At 33.9% G+C, this 24120-nt stretch overlaps 1 long non-coding RNA gene across 1 annotated transcript; it reads left to right on the forward strand.

Moving 5' to 3' along the window:
• Nucleotides 1–376: 376 nt before the first annotated feature.
• LOC108487579 (uncharacterized) lies at nucleotides 377–20698 on the forward strand. Its single transcript, XR_001871686.2, has 4 exons — nucleotides 377–749; nucleotides 874–1046; nucleotides 19462–19548; nucleotides 20341–20698. It is a non-coding gene; the product is annotated as an uncharacterized LOC108487579 (long non-coding RNA).
• Nucleotides 20699–24120: the final 3422 nt, after the last annotated feature.

Consider the following 24120-nt stretch of genomic DNA (forward strand, 5'->3'; position numbering starts at 1 on the left):
GCTTAGAAAATTTTCCCAAAGTACTTTGAGGCCAAATCCGTTTATCTTCATCATCACCGTCCAACAGCGAAATACTAAGAATTGCAATTCTGGTATCCTATTTTACTTTATTTCTTACTTGGATCCCATATTATTTTAACTAGTATCAACTTGAATTTTTAATAAAAAAATTAAATTAAACAAATGTTTAATGTTTAATTTAACCTTGCTATTTAAGAAATTAAATAAATCTTTGAAGATTAAATTGATAGTGTTATTTTACGAAATTAATTAAAAAACTTATTCTTTTTTTTAGTTTCTTTTAGATCTTTGCTTTAGTTAAGCGAGCTTGCCTATGAGTGTGGATTAAAGATTGTTGCAACAAGGCCAATGTATCAAAAGTGAGAATTTGGATATACACTGCAAAATTGGCATGCTTCATTAATATTGCAAAAAGTACCGGTCGGATACAAAGATAATTATAGTTCTCGGGCAACCAAAAGAGTAGAATAATAAATAAATCAGACCTTCCTCTTCCCAGCCTTAAAAACCTCAACATGCCAGTAAACGTTTCAGATTGATGAAAAAATCGATGAACCGCTCTTAATCTGAATATTTCATACCTCTTCTAGCTTCTTACTGCCCCGTGAACCTAAGTTGGGGTGATGCCTGGTCTGTCTTTCCAGTGCCACCAGTTCTTGAATCGTGGTCGGAGCTTCCTCCACCCACCAGGCATCCCGTTTTCGACTGAATCTTTCTCTAGCCAATAGGTGAGCTATTCAATTTCCCCCTTTTTATGTGTTGAAACTTAATCATTTCGGGCCCTATTGAGAATTGTTTCACATCCCCAAGAAAATTGCTAATCTCTGATCTGTCGGTGCATGTCGCCTTCAGCTTCTTTATCACCACCGTGGAGTCACCTTCGACCTCCATAGACTAGAAGCCTGTTTCTTGAGCAAATCTGAGGGCTTGGATGCTCGCCAAGGCCTCTGCTATCAACACAACTACTGCATCCCCAGCGTACCAACATCGGAAGTGAAAATACTACACTAAATATATGAATTAAGGTAATGTCCGCAAGCAGAATATATGTTAGGTTGTAATATAGTTTGTTTACAACGAAATATTTAGTAAGTATTTCGAGGATCGTTCCTTAAGGATTGTAATTTGGGAAAAACTGCTATTAAGTCAATTATAAAAAATAATTACTAGTCTACTTGAGTCACAAGTTAATAGTGTTAATCTGGAACCAAGATGATAATAATAGTAATAATAAACTAAATGAATTGAACTAAACCTAAATCTACTCCTAAGTTCATGGATCGACTTCTCCTATCTTTTGTTTCGACTATGCGAGTTCCTTTAGCTTAGATACAATTGTTTTACCTGTTTAATTATTAATGTAGGGTTCTAAATAGTTGGTTACTAATTAACCAAATAGGGTTTTTCAGCCTTCTACTAACTTAATTAGTCGGAAAGAACTACTTACCTCTCAATGACACAGTTCAGATTGGGGCAGGGTAAGGTTTCCACAGATAGACAATGTCGATTTCGCGTTAATTCCCACCTATATGACTTCTTAAGGTCGGTAAGTTTAGGGTTTAATTTTTTCCTTCCCTAACTACTGATCTGCTGAGTGATGCTTGGTAGGAATATCGATTTCAGGTTCATTCCTACCTAAATGACTTCTAAGGATCATCAATCCTAGCATTTAATTGCACTCAACTATATCTAACCAATCTACATTGAACTCTACCTGTCAATCAATTAATTAGATTAGTACAATTAAAACATGCGAAATATGTATAAAGTATAAATTGATTCTAATTTTTACACAAACATTCATTTAACAATGTTAAAGAAAAAAATATAAAGAATAGAATAAAGAAAAGAGATGCTCATGAATTTACCGATGAAAGCATAACTCCAGAACAATATCCGCTCGTAAAAGTCTCACTTCGAAATAGGATCTTCAGATTACAAGAACATAATGTAAACTAAGTAAAAATTAAGAACAAGAATAAAAACCTAAGAATCATCATTTCAAGTAAGGACGGCTAAGCATGTTAATTTAGGTTGTGTAGACGAAAACATCTTTGATTATTAAATTGGCCTCATCGTAGCAATGTCATGACACCTTCAAGCTTGTGTCGTGACACTGTCTCGCCTGTGACGCTACATCCTCGGTAGACTGCTCTTTCGGTATTTTGCTTATTGTGTTACAATATCCCAGCTCCGTGTTGCAACATCGGGAGCAGTCTATGATCTTTTTGCCCTCGAATGATATGTTGCACACTTAATCAACATGTTAGTATCCCTTTAGGCCCAAATTGGCCTAGAAGGTCATAAAACACATAAAAATGCTTCTTTTATTCACTAGGTCCTAAAAAGGGATAATAAAAATTATATTAATTTGCTATAAGACTGGCACATTAAGTATAGAATTGGGCCTAATCTGCTACAACGAATTGTGACAAATCAAACTCTACCACATTTAAGTCATTGCTTATCCTCAAGTAATATAATCATATACTTAAAAGTAAATAAAAAGACAAAATAGAAAAATAACATGATGACAAAAAGGAAAAAAAAATTAGTTGCAAATAAAAATATACAAAAAGAAAAAAAAATAAAAATAATAAAAGTTAGTAAAGATGGATGTAAATAAGAACCTCAGACCTAAAGTCCCTTACACTTAACTTTTTACTTGTCCTCAAGCAAACCAATTCTAAACATAGTATGTAATAAGAAAACGCCCATTGTATTTTATTACTACTAAGAACATGATTGTCAAATATTAAAGGTATAATGATTCTTATCGCACATGCAGCTTAATCTTGATAGTTCAATGCCTTGAAAACTTTTTAAAGTAAAATTAAATTAGTTTACAAATTTACATTGCTAACAACTTAGAAATAATTTCATGACTAAATGTGTAACAATATCACCATTAATATAAATCAAACAAATATGTAGCAGACACAATCACGTGAATAATAAAAATGTTCATTAAAGTATAATTGTTAGCAATTCCAGAAAGTTATGCACAAAGAACATTTAAGTCACATTGGTCTTCTAGACTTCTAATGTTCTGAGGCATAGGACAGTATGAGTTCAAAGGAAGACATGGTTCAAACACTAGAAATAGTTAGGCACATGAAATTGTTCCCTCTCTTCCCCCTAAGTGTCCCTTCCAAGCTCACACATTTTATCTTCTTCTCCCACCTTCCTTATTACTCCATGTAGGAAGGCACAATACAATACTAGCAACTATGGCAAGCTAAACGAGTTTTGGTGCACTGATGACTTATTTTTTTCTCAGTCTTGTGAATTTTTTTTTGTCACATGACTTTTTACTCTTTTCTCACTCACAATTCTTCTGTTTATGTTCTAAACTTTTTCTTCTCATTTTTACTTTTGACTTTTTATAGATTTTTTTTTGCACATTTTTTCTTGTCCTATAATTACTGTATCACATTGTTTCTTCTTTTTTTGCTCTAATATTTTGAGACCACCATGGTGTATCTACCTAAACCCTCAATATCTATGGCCTGTCGTTATTTCGTAATGTATTAAAGGATCAAGGATAGGGAAAGTTCAAATTTTCAATTTCTGTTTGGTTTTTGGGTTTCAATTTCGTTGGTTCATCAAAAAGGAGTTATTAGACTCACATAAGGAGACTAGGGGTTCATAACATTAAGGTATGGTCATTTGAGAACTGGCTATTCAAATAATGCCTTAAGTTGTCCCTAAGCATCCCGCCAAACATAGCTTAATTCATGCTTCGAATTAAACCAAATAAATAATAATCAATTCAAGCATTCATTTTTCTACGACTATCTATAAGATTTATATCTCACATGGCATCATCAAACATTTTTACTTAAGTGCTTCTAATTTATTATGCAATTTAACTAAGTAACCTAATCATTTTCCCTTAAAAATAATCAAATTATCTCATACCAATAAAAAAAAATTCTTGACAAAAATCATTACATGATTTATTACGTTCAATCGTTATTCACAACATTAATATAATCCAAGCACCATGCAACAAAAACAAAAACTTTTTTTTTTTTGTAAATAATCAACTAAAACAAAGTAAAGACACAAAAGATAACACATAAAACTAATCCTATGTTCTTTCCCACATACTTTAGAACATACATTGCCCTAAATGTAAAATAATTAAAGTGCAAACAAGAAAATTTCCTTGAGTAGGCCAAACCCTTATTGTTATGATAATCTCAGAATTTGTGTGCTCCAAGCAGACGTAAAAGTATCTATAAGAATTCTACGGAAAAAAAAAACTATAAAGTATAATGTAAAGAAAATAAAAATAAATATAAGAAGATGAAGAAGTGTTGATAATAAATAATATAACATCTAAATAAAAGAATTTAGATAAACTTGACCTTTTAATGTTGCGATGTGGTGTTCTATCTTGGATGTCGTGTAACACCCCAAAAATGAGTCTAGAAATTTCGAGGGTATTTTAGGAATTCTAGCCTATATGTGTTCAAAATTTTGTAAGTTTGGTAATCGATGATGTTTTCGACAATAACTACTAGGAAATTAAGTCAATTTCTGAAAATGAGTATTAAATACCTTTAATTTTGAAAATAGGACTGAATTGTAAAAGAGTCAAAACTAAGAGTTTGGTTGTAAATGATAAATTTCAGATTGTGGATTAAAATGTGGTTTCAAAGTGTTTTTCAACTTGTTTTAACATGATTAGAAGACTTTCAAATTTATTTTGAAGTTTTGTTAAAAATTTCTCAAGTTTTAATGAATTTTCATCATAATGGCCAAAACTTGTCAAAAAATGTCGATACCATGAACTGAGTAGTTTTGTATAGTTTAAAGGTTGAGAACTAGTAATAGATGACTATGTAGAGAACGGAATTCATTTTCTACGAAAAGATTAAGTGTAGGCCGAGATATTCGAATTTAAAGTTTCTATGTTGAATGTTTCGGTTAAAAGAGAACGTAGCTTAGGCTATTGTTTTTTATTGTTTAAGATGAGTCAATGACTGGTTGTTAATTTTATATTTGTGTGGTTTGTCTTGTTGAAGTATCGGAGTCAATAGGTCCTTCAACGTGTAGAAAACAAAAGCTTGCTTGAGCTTTCAGTTTTTCGATGAAAGCATATTTTTGGATAGTGTTTTGGATTCACTACTCATAGATGATTCATTGTGTAATTGGGAATTTAGAGGTTAGCCTAAACTTCTACTTTAAATTCCAAATGTAAGTGTTCTCACACCTATGATTAAATGTGATATATGTGTGCTTGTGCAATTGTGAAAATATGAACATATATAAGATGCTATGACATGTGCCATAAGCTTGTGATAACTATTGTGAAAGAGAATATGTCGGTATGTTATTCATGTCATGTGATAATAAAAATATGGGTGTACTTTCATACCATGTAATAATGATTAAAATGTGCTAACGATGTGAATATACAATGAATATGTGAAAAAAATTTGTAAGTAAATACGTAATGATAATATGGATATTTTGGCCTTATGATTTTATGAGATCGTTGGATACAGTTGGTATGTCATATGATTGTGAGTGCTCACCTTTGTGATGTGATTTTGGGGTATTGAGACCCAAAAACAATTTTCAAAGAGATAAGTGAATGTGAGTTAAGCTCTATTCACCGATATATGTGTGTTTGGTGTGTTGGAGAGTGTTAGCTATATGCTTCATTTATGGGACATGATCGAATCTATGAGTCATTTTGGTGTGTTAGAGATCCGTGTATCTAATGTGTGGTGATAGAGTCCACATTATATTTCATAACCTCAAGAGCAAAACTATCATAAAATGTGACTGAATGTGATTAAATGTGATTTATATATGTTGTGATATATACTTTAATAATAATGTGGTTAATGTAATAAATGTGTAATAGTATAAATAGAAGATAATTAAACGAGTGAAAAACGATATTAGAGTTAAATATGTTATGAATATGTGACATGTTTGCTTAGTCGATGCATAATGAATTGTTTGCATAGTGGTTGTTCTGAGCATTCACTAAGCTTGTTAAACTCACCTACTCATTTTAAACCATAAAATATAAGCATTGCTGGTATGAGCTGTGTGGTCTCAAAGGGTGATCCAAGCTAGAAATTTTAGTTGCTATTAGTAGGTGTTATTTGAATATTTTTGTTTTGGGCATAAAAAGGCAATGTAGTAGATGTTACGTTGGCTTTGCTATGATTTTTGGTTGTTTTCATACCTATTGTGCTTAGGAACTTTGTGGACTTTAAATATGATGTTTGGGATTTTTATTTGAGACATTTAGATGTTTATTTTATGGGACGATTGATGCATGATGTTTTGATCTAGTTTGGAATGATCTATGTAATGATATATGTTATGTTTCCATTGTTTGGAATAGATTTATCGATATTCAGGTTTTAAAAACGATACCTCTGCAATTTTTAAAGTGCAAGATGTAACGCCCCCACGCCCGAGACTGTCACCGGAGTCGAGTATGAGGTGTTACTAAGCTTAATTTAACATATTTAGAACTTTGGATTATTTATTTCTACATTCACAGCTTTTAAGCTACTTGCATCACAGTCACAAGAAAAATCATATCTCAAGTTACGAAACTCGAAATCAAGATCCGTAAATTTTCCATAAATCTAGACTCATATACCTATCTACTAATTTTTTTCTAGAATTTTTGGTTGGGCCAATTAGTACAGTTTATTAGTTAAAGTTACCCCTATTTTAGGACTTGACTGGTCTGACCTCTGTTTACTACGAACCACATTTCTCTCTGTAAAAAATCCATATGACTATGAGGTTTATTTCTCCTGAAACTAGACTCAATAAGGATTCTGAGAATATAAAATACACTACCTAATTATATCTTTACAGTTTATGGTGAATTTCTAAAGTTGGAACAGGGGATTCAGAAACTGCTATGACCCTGTTTCACTAAAATTCAAATATATTGTAACATATAATTCCTTTACCTGTTTCATTTGTTTCATGTGAAACTAGACATAATAAGCTTCAATTTGATATGTAGTCCATCACCAAGTTCAATTTCTATGATTTTTAGTAAATTTTTAAACTCGCGTCAGTGTTGCTGCAGTATTCTGTTTATGGCAAATTTCATCCCTTTTATGAGTTTTTATGCACTAAGTATCTTAATAATTTTCCTTAACATCAAATATAATCTAAACTAACTATTTTCATAATTTATCATTATCAAGCATTTCCTCAACCATTCCATCACCATACCATAAGATCATTTACACAAAAAAAGGTATATTGCTATTTAAGACCTCCTCATTAATATTCCAAAACAATTTCATACTAAAAACTTCTAGAATGCAAGTTTTGCAACTTATTCGATTTAGTCCCTACTTTCAATTTAAGCACTTTAGGCATAGAATTTCATCACGAAATTTTCACACAATCATGCAATCATATCATAAACCTCAAAATAATTATAAAATAATTATTTCTATCTCGGATTTATGGTCACGAAACCACTATTCCGATTAGGCCCTAATTCGAGATATTACAACTCTCCCTCCCTTTAAGGATTTTCGTCCTTGAAAATCTTACTGGTAAACAGATGTGGGTATTGATTTCTCATAGTTTCTTCGGATTCCCATGTAGCTTCTTCTACTCCATGCCTTTTCCACAACACCTTCACAAGTGCAACATTTTTATTCCTTAGTTGTTTGACCTTTCGAGCTAAAATCTTAATCGGTTCTTCTTCGTAGGTCATATCTGGTTGTAGTTCAATTTCTGTCGGTGAAACTACATGTGAAGGATCCGAACGATACCGACGTAACATAGATACGTGGAACACATCATGAATCTTCTCTATTTCGTGGTAATGCTAGCCGATATGCTCTTGGTCCAACTTTTCAATTACTTCATACGGCCCAACAAAACGCGGACTTAATTTGCCCTTCCGTCCAAATCTAAGGACTTTCTTCCACTGAGTCACCTTTAAAAATACTTTATCACCAACTTGAAATTCAATGTCCTTTCGCTTTAGGTCGCATAAGATTTACATCTATCTCAAGCGACTTTCAAACAATCTCGAATTATCTTCACTTTTCTTGATTTTTTTATTAGATCAACTCCATAAATCGATTTTCCTTGAGTTCAGTCCAATACAATGGCGTTCGACACTTACGACCATATAATGCTTCATAAGGTGCCATTTTCAAGCTCGTCTGATAACTATTATTGTAAGCAAATTCCACTAACGGTAAGTATCTTTCCCAACTTCCTTGAAATTCCAATACACAACATCTAAGCATATCTTCAAGAATCAATTATTCTTTCGATTGTCCATTAGTTTGTGGATGAAAAGCGATCTTGAAATTTAACCCATTACCTAACGCGTCTTGCAACTTTTGCCAAAACCGCGAGGTAAACCTTGGATCTCTATCTGAAATAATCGATAATGGTATTCCATGTAATCTAACAATTTCTCTAATATATAGTTCAGCCAACTTGTTAAGAGAATAATCCGTACGTACCGAGATAAAATGAGCCGACTTAGTTAATCTATCAACTATTACCCGGATGGCATCTTTCTTTCCGAGTCAATGGCAATCTGAAACAAAATCCATAGTAATCCGATCCCATTTCCATTCGGGAACCATAATAGGTGGAGTAATCACGAAGGTACTTGGTGTTCGACTTTCACCGTTGACAAATTATGCATTTGGACACAAACTCGATATATCTCTTTTCATTCCATTCCACCAATACATTTTCTTCAAGTCATTATACATTTTCATACTACTCGGATGAATCGAGAAATAACCACTATGTGCTTCTGTAGGATCTTTTGAATCAATTCCTCATTATTAAACACAAATCGATCTTTAAACATTAAGCACCCATCGAACCAATTCGAAATCGATCCGTGTCGACTTCACTTTATTTTCTTTTGGCTAGCAAATCTTGATCATTTTACGAGTTTGAAATCTCTTGTAAAACATCGGTCTTGGTCTTAACTCGCTAGAATCGAACAGTCATCGACATTTTGAACTGAGTGTTCATAACTCTCAAAGCAAACAACAACTTTCTACTTAAAGCATCGGCAACCACATTCACTTTTACCGGATGATAATCAATAACAAGCTCATAATCTTTCAATAACTCCAACCATTTTTTTGTCTCAAATTCAAGTCTTTTGTGACATCAAGTATTTAAGACTTTTGTGATCGGTATATACTCGGCACTTTTCACCATACAAATAATGTCGCCAAATCTTCAAAGCAAACACCACTGCACCAATTCCAAATCGTGAGTAGGATAATTCCTCTCATGAGGTTTTAAGCGCCTCAAGCATAAGCCACCACTTTTCCTTCTTGCATGAGTACACACCCCAAACCATTTAGAGAAGCATCACTATACACCACAAATTCTTTACCTAATTCGGGTTGTACCAACACCGGTGCTTTGATTAATAACTTTTTCAATTCTTCAAAACTCTATTGACATTCTTCCGTCCATTCAAATTTAACATCCTTTCGAGTAGTCTAGTCATAGGAGCGATAATTATAGAAAATCCATTTACAAACTGCCGATAATACCCACTAACCTCAATAAACTTCTAACTTCGATTCGTTTTTGGTGGTTTCAATCAACAATGGCTGAAATTTTACTAGGATCAACATACCATCACGAAACAATATGACCCAAAAATCCAACTTCCCGGAGCCAAAATTCACTTTTACTAAACTTAGCATACAGCTGCTTATCTTTCAAAGTTTGCAAAACTATCTTCAAATGCTCAGCATGCTCTGTCTCATCTTTTGAATAAATTAAAATATCATCTATAAACACCATAACAAATCTGTCCAAGTATGACCGAAATATGTGATTCATTAAATCCATAAACATAGCAGGAGCATTTGTCAACCCGAATGGCATAACTAAAAATTTATAATGACCGTACCTTGTTCTAAAAGCGGTTTTAGGCACATCCGACTCCTTTACTCAGATTGGTAATACCGGATCTCAAGTCAATCTTTGAAAACCATGTCGCTCCTTTTAGGTGATCAAACAAATCATCAATTCTTGGCAAGCGGATACTTGTTTTGATTGTCACCTTGTTTAACTGCCGATAATCAACACACAACCTCATAGAACCATTCTTCTTTTCACAAATAACACGGAGCACCCCAAGGTGAAAAACTTGGTCTCACAAAACCTTTATCATCAACTCTTGCAACTACGACTTTAATTCCTTCAACTCTGCTTGGTGCCATTCTATACGAACAATCGAAATCGAGTGTGTTCGATATCAAATCAATACCAAATTCTACTTCCCGATTGGAGGCAAACCGGCAATTCTTCCGAAATATCGTCGCAAATTCACACACAACCGACATCGATTCAACTTTCTTTTCAACTTCTTTTGTATTAATTACATATGCCAAATAAGCTTCATAACCCTTTTTGAGATATCTTTGAGCCGACATTGAAGAAATCACACTAGGCAATGCCTCGATTTATCCGATTCAACCCCAGAGTTTCACCATTTTCACACTTTAATTCTATAACATTTTCTTTGCAATTTATTTTAGCATCATGCAATGTCAACCAATCCATACCCAAAATAACATCAAACTCATCAAACGGCAACAACATCAAGTCGGTAGGAAAGTAATGATCCCGAATCATTAAAGGACATTTCTTACATACTTTATCAACATCACACATTTGCCTAACGGTTTGACACTCTAATCATAAATTCGTGTTCTCAACGGTATATTCATACTAGACACCAATTTCATGCACACATATGAATGAGTAGAACCGGATCAATCAAAACAATAACATTAACATTATAGAGAGAAAATGTACGGTAATCACATCGTAAGGAAGCATCTTCACGCGCTTTAATAGCATAAGTTCTAGCGGAGCCCTTCCTTCAGTCTAACCGGTGCATCCTCAGCTACATTCTTCTCGCTTGTTTCACTTCCACTTTTCTCGGATACCTTCCCTTGAGTTTGCACCACTAGCTTTTACATTCGAAATTTTTCTTTCTCGACTCTCTCTGGCGTCTCTAATAAAATGATCAGGAGAACCACATCGAAAACATTCATTTGCTCTACAGACCAAAATGATTTCTACCACATCGGCACTCGGGTTTAACAAATCTCGAGTTCCCTACCTCGGCTATGAAGTATTCGAGATTTAGGACCCACATTTTGCTTCTTATAATTCCCATATGATTGTCTAGTGAAGCTTGGGAGCGAGGATTCATATTCCTTGACTTTCTAGGTTCTTTGTGAAAATGAACTACTCATCGGTCTTTTCTTTCAATTTCTAGTCTCACCTCTACCTTTTTCTTTTCTTTAAGTAGTTCTTCAGCCTTGCAAGCTCGATCAACCAGTACTACCATTTCTTTTAGTTCAAGGATCCCGACAAATACTTTAATGTCTTTGTTGAGCCCGTCTTCAAATCGTCGGCACATCTTGGCTTCTGTAGGAACATATTCCCTGGCATACTTACTCAATCGAACAAACTCTCTTTCATATTCTGAGACTGTCATATTACCTTGCTTCAGCTCAAGAAACTCTTTACATTTCTGATCAATAAACCTTTCACTAATATATTTCTTCCGAAACTCTTCTTGAAAGAATTCCCAAGTTACCCTCTCTTTCGGTACCATCGAAATCAAAGTCTTCCACCAATTATAGGCTGAATCTTTCAACAAATATGTAGCACATTTCAAACATTCTTCAGGTGTACAAGATAATTCATCAAATACCGGATAGAATTTTCAAGCGAACTCGCTTTCTCGCATCATCATCAATATTTGCTCTAAATTCTTCACCCCTTGTTTACTTAATTACATCAATGGGAGTTCGTGAAATTTTATCATATCCATACCTTGAGGCATCGGGGGTACAGGTTGAGGAATTGGAGGAGGTGGAGGAGGTCGTACATTTGGGTTCGTACGAACGAACTCAGTGTACCATGCACTCATCATTTGGAGAAAGGCTTCCGATCCTTTCTCTTCCTCCCCGACCAACAGATGAGGGGTGGGTTTTCGATCGGTTTGCTCTTTCATCCGAGTGGCGCATTACTCTCTACTTCATCTCGCCACAGCTGGATCGGGATCCATTTACTATATATAAAAAAAAATTCATTTAAAAAGGTCAGAAGTCGTCACACTATCACAATTCATGCATATGGCATGTATAGCAAAATCTGTACATACAACATGTAGTCCGAGAACTGACTAAACCTGCTCTGATACCACTAAATGTAACGCCCCCACGTCCGAGACCGTCGCCGGAGTCGAGTATGAGGTGTTACTAAGCTTAATTTAACATATTTAGAACTTTGGATTATTTATTTCTACATTCACAACTTTTAAGCTACTTGCATCACAGTCACAAGAAAAATCATATCTCAAGTTACGAAACTCGAAATCAAGATCCGTAAATTTTCCCTAAATCTAGACTCATATACCTATCTACTAATTTTTTTCTAGAATTTTTAGTTGGGCCAATTAGTACAGTTTATTAGTTAAAGTTACCCCTGTTTCAGGACTTGACTGGTCTGACCTCTGTTTACTACGAACCACATTTCTCTCTGTAAAAAATCCATATGACTATTAGGTTTATTTCTCCTGAAATTAGACTCAATAAGGATTCTGAGAATATAAAATACACTACCTAATTATATCTTTACAGTTTATGGTGAATTTCTAAAGTTGGAACAGGGGATTCAGAAACTGCTATGACCCTGTTTCACTAAAATTCAAATATATTGTAACATATAATTCCTTTACCTGTTTCATTTGTTTCATGTGAAACTAGACATAATAAGCTTCAATTTGATATGTAGTCCATCACCAAGTTCAATTTCTATGATTTTAGTAAATTTTTAAACTCGCGTCGGTGTTGCTGCAGATTCATTTATGGCAAATTTTATCCCTTTTATGAGTTTTTATGCACTAAGTATCTTAATAATTTTCCTTAACATCAAATATAATCTAAACTAACTATTTTCATAATTTATCATTATCAAGCATTTCCTCAACCATTCCATCACCATACCATAAGATCATTTACACAAAAAAAGGTATATTGCTATTTAAGACCTCCTCATTAATATTCCAAAACAATTTCATACTAAAAACTTCTAGAATGCAAGTTTTGCAACTTATTCGATTTAGTCCCTACTTTCAATTTAAGCACTTTAGGCATAGAATTTCATCACGAAATTTTCACACAATCATGCAATCATATCATAAACCTCAAAATAATTATAAAATAATTATTTCTATCTCGGATTTATGGTCACAAAACCACTATTCCGATTAGGCCCTAATTCGGGATATTACACAAGAAATCAGTTTCGCTAGTTGGTATTGATATTTTGCCACAAGTATTGATACTCGAGGTAAAATTATCGATACTTTTTCAGTGGTACTGATATTTTCTGAAATTTGGATTTTTAAGATGAGAAACAGTAAGCTAATTTGGCATTGATTTTCCAAGAGGTAACGATACCACTTGAGAGAATTATTGATACCACACTACCAATTTCGATACCTACGTAACATATTTGGGAAATTTTGCTAAGTGCTAATGCATGTTGAATACCTATTTTATGATTATTCAATGAATGTTTAGCCTGATCCAACTTCCTTAGAGTGTGAATGACTTACGTTTCATGTGAATGCTATTATATTAAAAAAAAATGATGCATGTGTAATAATGTGACGATTGTGATAAATACAAGTGGGAGATAGTGGTGTAACGTCCTAGTATTCGAGCTCGGTGACCAGGCTGGGTATAGGGTGTTACATTTGGTAGTATCAAAACCTAGGTTCAATAACACTCAAACTTAGGTGATTGTTGTTGATATGCTGATTGGGGTTTCGCAACCCATTGATCTAGAAATCCAAGTGATTAAATTATTCTGATTGCTTGAATTGTATAAGATATCTCTTGTTTGTAATGTATGTGTGGTAAGAATGGGAATACATTGCCTTTAATCCTAAATTTTGCTTGTAGGAATGAGACTTGGATATTTTCAAGTGAAGAAAGATTACACCCAAGAAAGTACACACTTAAGAAGAGTATGCCTTAGAGTTTTGTTTGAGCACTAAGAGCTTGTCAAGTGTATGAGGAAGTTCTAGGAAACTTAATTGTCTTAAAGACTGTGCCGAACGTGAAACATTACCAAAACATAGTGGATCTTTTATTAGGTTTAGTTGGGAGTTGTTAGGATTCTACAACAATAGAAACAAAGATCGAAGTAAAGAGCACAATAGTAAGATATATGAAAGATTGCCTGTACACTAAAACAAGCCAACTAAACAAATCATCATAGCAGTATGGTTGGTCACTTATCAACAAGAGTCAATTGGATTGATTTGACCCTCCTTATGACTAGTTAACAGTAAGTTAAACCTTTTTTGGATTTGGTAGGGAAATTAGGGGGACCTAGATTATATTTATAGGAATGGGATATTTTGGATGGTTTTCCTATCTTCTTAATGTTCAGGTTCTTCTTTCTAACCTCAACATTTTATTTTTCTTCTTCGTTAAGATTAAACTAAGATATCATTTAATGAGTATATGATTCAACCTTCTAATAAGTCTTAAAGCTTTGCACGTTACGATTATAGAATTGAAAGGTATTACAGGAAGACCCTACTTGTGGGTCACATGTAGTTGAAATTGTAATGACTTAAAAGTTAGTGGAGTCAAAAATGATGGTTTCGGAATGTCATTTTTTAATGATAGAGTTTGTGAATATTATTTATTAATATTTACGAGGGTATTAAATATTATATTGAGGTTTGGTCTAATAATTTTAATTATTTGGAAAGTTAGACAAGGTACAAGTATATTTGTTCTAAAGTCAATAGTTTTGGAAATTGCGGTATCAGTACTTTGTTTCTGTAAACTGAACTCGTAAATATTTATAAATATTTATGGAGTTATACTAGAGGATTGAGTTTCGGTTAGGTAATTTCGTAGAATTAGTGTTTAATTTAAGTACAAGGACTAAATCGCGTAAGCGATAATGTGTGATCTACTAAAGAATTTTAATTAAAACTTATTAAAGGGGACTTAAAAGGTAATTATACCAATAGATTAATAATGGATGACTATGTGGCTGTTTAAAATGATGAATTGTGTTATAAGTGTTAATAATAAAAATAATAATAAATGAAATGAAATTAAACATATTTTAATTAATAAAATAAACTAGTGGAATAAATGAAAGACATTTTCATATGTTCTTTCATGCAAAATTGAAAAGGAGAAGAACAGAAAAGGGAAGAATGACAATATGGCTTAAAATTTTCAACTTCAAATTGGTTAGTGTAATTTAGCCATTTTCTCGTCATTTTTATGTTTTTGAAATCCCAATACCATAAACTAGCAGACCCATGTTGAATTTTTCAGTACTATTAAAGCTTTTAGATGTTACCATTGTTGAGTAGTTAAAGCTTTAGGGATTTAGTTGATAGATTTTTAGGTTAGAAATGAAAGATGACTAAATTGTGAAGTTAACTGTTGACTTTGAGCAATAGGGACCAAATTGTGAAAATTTCAAAATTTAGGGGTAGTAATGAGAATTATGGAATTAAATTTGACTTAGAGTGAATTTTACATTAAAATTTGGGGTTAAATGTGGAAGTTAAGTTAGTTCCGGCTTTAGGGGCTAAATTGAATAAAGTGTAAAAGTTGTATAATTTAGAAATTAAATGTGAAATTATTTGTGTATTAATGATATGTATGGTTTATTATTTTCGTATCTATTGTCAACTCAAATTCCTCAAAAAATAAGGAAAAAGGCAAAGTCGTTGATGAATAGATTAGAGGTTATGGTTTGTGTTTCTATAATCTAAACTATTTTAGAACGTTGCTTTTATACATTGCATTATTTGGTAAGTATATATGTATATATAAGGAGAGTTATTCCTCTGAAATAATTTCATGAGATGTGGATTGATATGAAAATAAGATGGTTGGATCTACATGTCCGAGTCCGAGCCACGTTAATAGAGGAAGTAAATGGTAAACTAGAGATAACTGTAACACCCTAGAACTCGGCGTATAAGTTTAGACCAAATCCCAGAGGTTACATTGACCATCGAAGTGATCTAAAAGCAATTTTACAAAAAACGAATTGTTAGTATCTCGTTTCGAACATGGTTTGCTAAATTTGAACTAAACCACTTAACCATTTAAGATTCAAAATAGAAAGTTAAGTTACGTTAAAAATGTTTGAAAATATAATTCCGTAGTTTCTAAAATTCAATCCAAAATAAAAATTTACGAAAATCCAGAAATAAAAACTTAAATCATAGTCCCTATTAACATGTATAGTCCAAAACAATTCGAAAACTAAAAAAAAAAACTAGAATGAAACATTTTATTTTATAAAATTAAATCTTATTCGTCTGAAACCTACGATCACCTAGTCCAGCTCCAGAACATGAGAGAACCTGAAAGGGAAAAACTAAGGGGTGAGCTACACGAGCTCAGTGTGAGTTTGAAACGTAAATAAAAGACAAATGACGAAATTTCATAAGCACCTATATTTCAGTTAAGAATACACGAGCAATGTATGAAAATCTTACACTGGAAGTCAGACACACGAACCATTTCCATAAGTCATTCACAGAGACAAACACTCTACTCTATACACATCGAAGTACTAAACATATCAGATTATTATAACGCAACAATTTGAGGCTTTCATAATAAAAAATAAGCATGATGTTCCAACAAATTTTTGTCAAACGAATTTCAATGATACAGTAAATGTAATGAATACAAAACCCACCCAAACCATCCGAACACCACTTCAACCACCCTGCTCACCACTTATGAGCTATATCAAAGCCCATCCACCCTACACACCACGTAGGACCATGTTAGGTCTATCCACCCTACACACCATAAATGGTGGAACTAAGCCACTCTGATAACAATATGCAGTTAAGCCGACATATGTTTCTTGTGGACATACTGCTGTACAGAAATATTGTAGTTAAACTGCTCAAACAGAATCCCTTTTCTTCACAACCAAAATCCCAGAATTTTTATGCAAATGCAAAATGCACACTATTTGTAGATAAACATAAAGAAACGGATGGTAGAATTAGAAATACTCTTACTCAATTACACATGCTCAGTATCAGATTAACTAGATTCTATCATTAGATAGAGTTTCAATTCATGAATCACATTACAAACATAAATCACATTACAAACACGTTTGAACAAACCGTAAAATTAACGCTATAGATACGAATAATCGCATGACTCTAAGCAGTAACAGAGTCCCAAACACTTATATGGAGGCCTCAACGGATGTTAAATGACACAAGAATTAGAACGGGTCAATTAACGTCACAAAACAAAAATATGTGAAATAGGGTCACACGAGCTGTGTGGAAAATACCTAGGCTGTGTAGAGGTCTACACGCCTGTGTGGTGGTCTACACACCTGTAACACCCCTAACCCATATCCATCGCCGGAATAGGGTTGCGAACCATTACTGAACTTAATACTTAAACAAACATACATTTTTCATATCCAAATAAAAGTCATTCACAATCAATCATATTGTCCCTAATACTAGCCCTCGAGGCCTAAAACAAACATTAAAAGTGGTTAGGGACTAAACTAAGAACTTAGTGAAATTTTGGAAAAAAAACATAGAAAACTTTCAAAGTATAGGGGACACACGCTCATGTGGCCAAGCTATGTGTCTCACACGACCAAAAACACGCCCGTGTCACAGGTCGTGTTGACATTCCAAATGGGATCATATGGCCGTGTCCCAACCCGTGTCTGACCCTATGTAAATCACTGACTTGAGTTCCACAGCCAACCACACGCCCGTGTGACTAGCCCGTGTACCTTTCGAAAATGGCCTACACACTTGTGTATCAGGCCATGTAAAAACTGGAAGGTATATTGACTTATGCCACACGGCCAAGCCACACGCCCGTGTGCTAAGCCTTGTGAAGCTACTGACTTAATTTCTAAATAAGTACTAGGACACACACGACCGCGTCACCTTGTCATGTGTCACACATGATCGAGAAACACGCTCGTGTGGACAAAAATAGGCTATGTTTCAAGCTACATTTCTCACCCAAAAATGATGTCAACCTAGGTTCAACAATACACAAACAACCAAATGCATAAATAGGCACTTATAACCAACCAATTTCAAGCCAAAATCATATACTACCCATACCAACAACCAAGATGCTCATAAGCATCCCAAATAGCCATTCAAATTCATACCAATTTCATATCCAAAAATCACCTAAATGATCAAACTCACCTATTAGACTTAGTGCCTAAATCTACATGCATACCACATTCTCAAATTTAATCATTTTGTACTCAAAATACCAATTCACAACAAGGTATTCACATAGCAATTATAAACCAAATATTAAAAGCCATTCACTCATATATACATAACCAAGTATACCAAAATAAGCCAAATCACATGGTTATACACATAACCAAAACATACATGTAACATCCCGAATTAGGGCCTAGTCGGAACAGTAGTTTTGAGACCATAAATTCAAAATAGAAATAAATATTTTATGATTATTATGAGGTTTATGATATGATCCATGCTTGTGTGAAAATTCTATGAAGAAATTTTATAAGTAAAGTGTCCAATTTGACTTTAGGGACTAAATTGAATAAGTGGAAAAGTACATGTTTCTAGAAGCTTTTAGTGTGAAATAGCTTTGGATTATTAATTAGAGATCCTTAAATATCAATTTTCCCAATTTCTATTTTTATGGACAAAAATGGGAATGCATGGATAAAATTTGAAAGTTTAGTAAAAAGGGAATTTTGGTCATTTGGTTAATAAAATAATAAAAAGGGAAAAATCAAGTAAAATTTGCTCATCTTCTCTATGCCATAGCCGAAATTCTCAAACTCTTCATAACTAGGGTTTTTTAACTTTTCAAGCTTGATTGTAAGTGTTCCCTAGCCCCTTTTTTATGTTCTTTGCATTTTTAAAGTCCTTGAAGCATGATCTATCCATTTCTAGCCATATTTTGAGCTAGAGTTTATGCATGAAATTTGAACCATGTATGACATGTTTGTATTTTGATGTTTTATGGAAGAATATGAAAGTTTGATGTGTGTTTAACATCTTTTACTAAGTGATTTTGATAGAAATTCATGGAAATGACTTGTTTGTAAAAAGGTATAAAAATGAGTAGTAAAATGTAAAATAAAGGAAAATATGAGTTGATATGAGCATGGAATAGGTTCAGCTAGGCTTGGGTAACAAGGAAAATGAACACATTTCATTTTACGAGCCTAGGGACTAATTTGTAAATATGTGAAAGTTTATGGGTAAAACTATAATTTTGCTTAAATATAGTTTTTGGACTGATTTGAATAATGTGATAATCAAATGAGCTGAATTTTCTATTATAGATCAAGAAAAACGGAGTCCGAACCTAGACCGGGGAAAGAACAAGATTTTGGACTAAATCGAATTAATTGTCCATATTTTGTACGGAGGTAAGTTCATGTGTAAATAATGTAATGTTGTATCAAGTTTTAATGCTTTATTATTGTATGAATTTCTATGTTTAATTGTTATGATGAGTGTATGAATGACATAATGGTCAATGAGAACGACTTTGTGAACAAGTTCGATGAATATGTGATATCGAGAAAAATCTCGTTTGAACATTAGAAATAATTTAAGATATAATGTGACATGTCACTAGGAAATATCTGATTATGAGCTCATGATATTATGTGTATATGTGACTATGTGAATTCGGGTGCTAGTCTTATATGTTCTACCGGTGGCTGGGTAGCCTAGCAAGTGTTGCGGGTACTTGTCAACTTGTGTGAGCAGCCCGAGTAGTTACGTCCTAACTGTCAGCTTGTGTGAGCAAGCCTGTGATTAGCTCGAGAGCGAGCAATGTGTGATTGTAATATGTGGTAGCATGTGGCTACGTTTGAAGCACTATATGCAAGTCTTCCGTGTATCCGATAGTATTCTAAGTGTTCAAAGGGTAAACCTATGAGTTATTTGACAAGTAAGTCAATGATGAGGAAATGTGACAATGTGTTACGATTTGGTACAAGTATGTACGAAAAAATTATATGAATGAGCTCGGTATGTGATGAACTTTGGGTAAGATTGAAATTATGTAAGTTAAGCCTATGAATTTATGATAACACATAAGTAAACTATGTTATGTCATTGGTCTTATATATATACGATTATGTTGCTATTTATATGCATGTGAACTTACTAAGCTTTATGTTTACTCCCCTCTCTTTTCCATTTTCTTATAGTATCACCAAGCTTGCTCAAGGATCGAAGGACGTCGTAGGCTCGATCACACTATCAATTGGATATTTGGGTATAGTTTGTTTCAACATTTTGAGTATGGCATATATAGGGACTTGGTCTATTTGTTATGTGTCATATTGATTAGTCAAATGTGTTGGCTCATGAAGGTATTACGACTATTTTGTATATGGCCATGAGAGGTGGCTCGTATTGATTATTAGGTTGTAACCCTAACTATTGGTATATGCATGCAAATGTGCTTAGGCTTTAATGTGGTTATGGTTGCTTTTGGCTAATGAATGTGATGGATGGCATGTATGTTTGGTGTATGAAATATGATTTAATGTGCATGACAATAAAGATGATGCAAGAGTGTAACTTAAAAATAGGTTAGTAAAGATGATAAACAAATATGAAATTGGTGTGGAATGCCATATGAAAGCATGATAGCTTGAATAGGTGATATGTAGACATTACCAAGTCATAATTTAACCATGAATGCGAATGCTTGAGTAATCAAATGTGCCATGTTGCATGTTATGAAGTGAGTGTAAGTATGTAAGTGATTAAGGGTGGCAAATGGCTTGGAAAATAGCCTAGAAATTGTCCATACGGTTAGACACATGGGCATATGTCTAGGCCATGTATGACACACGGTCCGCCCAATGGTCATGTGATCCGGCCGTGTGTCCCCTGCACCGTAATTAATGCAAACAGAATGCCCAGTAGTAAACACACGAGTAGAGACACGGCTGTGTGTCTCAACTGTGTGGAGGACACAGCCTCAGGATATTGGCGTGTGCTCAGGCCTTGTGAAGTCTGTACTTAATTTCGAGATTTTAATTTGCCACACAGCCTAAGCACATGAGCGTGTAACGTGGCCGTGTGACCTTATTTTGTTGATAACGTCATAGTCAAAGAGTTACACGGGCTGAGGACACGAGCGTGTGTGACTACACGACCTACCCTTATGGGAACGTGACACTCCAAAGCATGAGAATTTTCTAAGTGTTGTAGAAGTTCCGAAAGTTTTCGGCTTCGTCCCAAACCACTCCCAACGTATATTTTGGGCCTTGTAGGCCTTTATAAGGGACAGTTTGTATGTGATTGAAAAGTTTTAAATTTGGATGAAATTTTATGGCTCGGCATTGTATGTTAGTTTACGTTTAAGTCCGGTAATGCCTCAAACTCTGTCCTGGCGTCGGATATGGGTAAGAAGTGTTACAATACATCATTTATAAGCTAAATCAATTGGCTATATACATTACAAACATATGGGCCATATTAACCACAACACTTATACATGCAATATAACCAAGTACACAAGTTCAAAAGTACCATAACAACGGTTGGAAAGTGTGATGAGATCTCTGACAACTCCCAATCTGAACAAGCTTCAAAATAACTATAAAACACAGAAAATTAAACAGAGTAAGTTATTAAGGTTAGTAAGTTCGTATAGCAATAAACTCAACTAACCATATGAACACAATTTAAGTAATCAAACATATCATAATATAACTCATATTGATCCACAAACCTATCACATATTCATTCACAAGGTTAAATATGAAATTCACAAGTTTCATAGACTCAAAGCTTATATGATTCACATACATACCTGTTATGATACGTATCAATCACTTATTCTTTCATACTATCGATATACCCGTTGAACCATTTGGAATAATATCGCATACTAGGGAATCTCGCACCCTAAGTGTCAATACATGGTCTAAACCATCTCAATCTCATATCTCATATGTAAATGCTCATCTCGAGCTATCACTGAGTCTGCTCACACAAGCTGACGGTCAAAACAAAGCTACATGGTGCTTCTCACACAAGTTGATGAGTAACCGCAACACATGCTAGAGAACTCAGCCACCGGTAGAACGTATAGACCAGCACCCAAAACACAATAACCCCTAATGACATGTTATTTGTATTCTATCTATTCTTAAGGTTCAATCTGGATTTCACACGTCGCCAAATCTTTGTCAAATATTTTCGTGAAGTTGTATTTATCAATAATGCAATAATAAAGCATTTAAAACACAATTACATTAATGTTTAATGACATACAAACTTCCCTCGACCACAAAAACGTCAGAACAGGATCGACTAGTCTAATACTTTATCTTTCCCTCGATCTAGATCCGTACGAGGCTTAACTTGATCTAAATAATCAAATTCAATCCAATTAGATCTCATTCTATTCAAGTCAATCCAAAATAGACATTTTTGCAAATTTACACTTTTGCCTCTTAAATTTTGAATCATTTACAATTTAATTCCTAGCTCATAATGCAAATTCATGCAATTTAATCCACACCCATGCTAGCCGAGTTTCACTAATGCCCTTAGCAAGCCCTGTATTTCCTTTATTTCACAATTTAACCGTGAATATTTTTCTATTTTTTTAATTTAATCCCTAACTGACAAAATTCATCAAATTTCCTTTATTAAAGTTGTTCAACTATCATCAAGCATTCATTTTCATCCATAAAACATAAAAAATAAGTAACATACATTTATGGTAAAACCCTAGACTTTTAACAATTCTGCAAATTAGTCCCTAGGCTAGCTAGATTAAGCTACAAGGATTCCAAAAACATAGAAACCATTAAAAACAGGCTCAAAATCACTTACAATGTAAGGAAATTGCTTAGCCAAAACTACCTCCTTAGTTTAACAATGGTCGCCGGTTCTCCCTAATTGATTTGAAGAAGATGATCTTTTAATTTCCATAAAACTATGTCATAGATGTCCACTATCCATTTAAATGGTCTAATTACCTTATAAAGACCCTTACATTAAAATTCTATAGTTATTTAATACCTTTAGCTAATAGAACACAAATTTTGTACTTTATGCGATTTAGTCGTTTTAATCGAATTAAGGATGCAAACTTTTAAATCTTTAAACGAAATTTTATACGTCATTATTAACATGTTATAGAAATTAAAATATTAATAAAATAAATATTTTGACCTCGAATTTATGGTCTCAAAACCACTATTTTAATTTGACTGAAAACAGGCTATTACAACACCCATGTGCAAGTTGCACATGCCCGTGTGAAGGGGACACACCGCGTGACCTAGTTACATGGCCGTGTGAACAGCCCATGTAACTCTTTGTCTGAAATTGCTAAAATAAGGTGTAGGGCAGACACGGCCATGTGGAAGTCTCACACGTCCGTGTGTCCAGAACACACGCTCGTGTGAATATCGACTAAATCGTATGGCACCAAAAATTGCCCAAAAACCTTAATTCCCAAATTCACACGGCCGTGTGGACCACCCATGTGGCCACCTGTGCGGTCACAAAATCACCCTAAAACAGCTTGAAAATTGTGATTGGCAGCTACAATGCAATCCCTAATTACTTAGGGTTCAGAAACACACCTGAAGGACGCTCCTTGACGCACCCACGATCTACCAAAGTGCTTCAATTCCACCAATACTGAAAACTAGAAAACCAACTGAAAACTAGAAAACCAACTTGCTAATTTATAACTAATCCAAATCGATACAGAGAATCCACTAGGAATCAACCTAAAACTCTAAAAAGACAACAAACCCAAAATCAAACTTACTCAATACTTTTGTCAATGAAGGCGTAACCGAAAATTGACCAAGAAATATAAATCAAACAATGAGAGTAACACAAAATTGGTGTCAAGGGAACAGATTCTTAGAAGTAAATTTTCAATTTCGAAAATAGAGAAATGGAAACGGAACTTAATGCAAAAAGAAAGAAGAAGAAGAATAAAAACA

The sequence above is a fragment of the Gossypium arboreum genome, chromosome 10, assembly GCF_025698485.1.
Source record: "Gossypium arboreum isolate Shixiya-1 chromosome 10, ASM2569848v2, whole genome shotgun sequence".
NCBI classification, from domain to species: Eukaryota; Viridiplantae; Streptophyta; class Magnoliopsida; order Malvales; family Malvaceae; genus Gossypium; species Gossypium arboreum.